Source organism: Vombatus ursinus, unplaced genomic scaffold (assembly GCF_900497805.2).
Source record: "Vombatus ursinus unplaced genomic scaffold, bare-nosed wombat genome assembly UNPS02014313.1, whole genome shotgun sequence".
NCBI classification, from domain to species: Eukaryota; Metazoa; Chordata; class Mammalia; order Diprotodontia; family Vombatidae; genus Vombatus; species Vombatus ursinus.
The window spans coordinates 29,993-31,914 of NW_020954091.1; the positions used below are offsets into that span (position 1 = coordinate 29,993).

A 1,922-nucleotide genomic window follows, 5' to 3' on the forward strand; every position below is an offset into this window, starting at 1 on the left:
TTCTAAATTATAACTTATTTCATTAAAACCATTTATGATACAACACAATTTACAAAATAACGCAATGTAATATATCTTAGAGCAGAATAGCAAGTGTACAATGTTTTGCTAGATTATATTTAATTCTTATAGGATGTTCCACCTAAAGTCTTTATAATTATTTTATAATTAGAATTTGATAATTTCATTTGTAGAGTTTTATAAGTGTAGATAGAATAAACTTTTATAACTTATAAATATGATTATGTAGTGTTAATTTTAACTTTGATTTCTTGGGGAAATTTTATCATTTTAGTTATTTTAAGCACTTAAAGAATAAATCTAAAATATATTGTGATTAGTAAATTAGCATACCCTTGGAGTTGGCAACATTTTTTTGTTGTTGTTGAAAGGTTTTAGGGAATAAAAATGTTTCAGGAGCCACTACTCTAGCATCTTTTCCAAAAGAACATATGGGTCATTTCTAAAGATATATTCAATGGGCCAAGAGGCCTACAGTCAGGTAGTTGTGCTATTAGTAAAGACACTGATTCCCAGAGGAGTAAAGTGATGGCTAAGGACACACAGCATGTAAGTCCACCATTCCTATGTTCTCTGACTCTATAGCAGAATATATTTCCCACTTAATCGCAGGTATTGTGGTTAGTCCTATGGCTAGTCCCAAGAAGAACCTGAAGCATGTAGTACATCTAAAGCTCTGGATGCTGTATTAACTTATCCTGTTAACTTATAGGAGGTTTTGCTCTGAGAAAATCCACAAGGTCCCATAAGCTGAAAGAGTGTTCCACACTTATCATCTTTAGAAACAGAGTCAAGTATACATAACTGGAGATGAAGTAAAGATCTGCATGCAGTGATTCATCAAGGTAGATGGCAAAGTCCACAATGACATTACATATCCTATAGGCTTTATGGATGCCATTAGCATTAAGAAGACAGTGAACATTTTCATTTGTTTTATGACATGAAAGGATGTTTTGCTGTTCACCATTTCATGACTGGGAAGGCAAAGTACAAATTATACAAAATGAGAAAAATCATTTGTGGTACAAAAGGCATCCCCCATCTGGTGACCCATGATGCTCATCCTTTCTGTTAACCAGATCCTCTCATCAAAGTGAGTAACACCATTCACATTTATTTAAAAGCTAACAAGACCACTGATTTCATCAAGTTCAAAAATGATAACCTATATATGGTGACCAGAGGAGTTAACTTAGGCTAAATTGAGATCACAAGCTGGGAGAAAAATCCTGACTCTTTTGATATTGTCAGTAGTCCATGAAAAATATGCAAATGGCAATAGTTCTGTCACTAGACTCTCAAACTTTTTTTTTATTATCAGAAAAGGTAATAAACCTTGAATTTCCCTCCCCTGAGGAAAAAGTATCTGCCTCACAGTTGTTGAAAACAGAGACAAGAGATTGGTAGCTAAAAAGAGCAATGACTAAATTTTGGGGATAAGAATTGCAGGGTTTCAATCAAATTAAGATATTGTGATGCAATTTTTAATAAAAAAGTGATTACAAAAACATAAAACACAAGTAAAGCAAGACATAGATTTAGTCTCATAAAGTTAAACTCAATAAGCCATATATTCATTTCTCTTCTTTCCTTGGATTAAAGTTCTATGAATATTAATGTTGCATAAACTATTACAAAATATAGCTATATTTGTTTTGTTTAATTGTTTTTCTTTGTTACACGGGAAAGCTTGCTGGTTGGAAGATGGGGAGAGGGTGCAAACTGAAATGGCTGATGTAAAAACAAAAGACATCAATAAAGCTTCAAAGAAAAAATAATAAAAATGTGCTAAATGGAAAATATAGATGTATTAGAAATGGGATAGGCATTCATTGGTTCCACCACAAAAGAAGTGCCTAAAACTTATTAAACTCATGGCTTTAACAAATACTTTAAAA

At 32.3% G+C, this 1,922-nt stretch overlaps 1 pseudogene; it reads left to right on the plus strand.

Moving 5' to 3' along the window:
- Positions 1-733: 733 nt before the first annotated feature.
- Positions 734-1,451, plus strand: LOC114042240 (annotated as a pseudogene).
- The last annotated feature ends 471 nt before the right edge of the window (positions 1,452-1,922 follow it).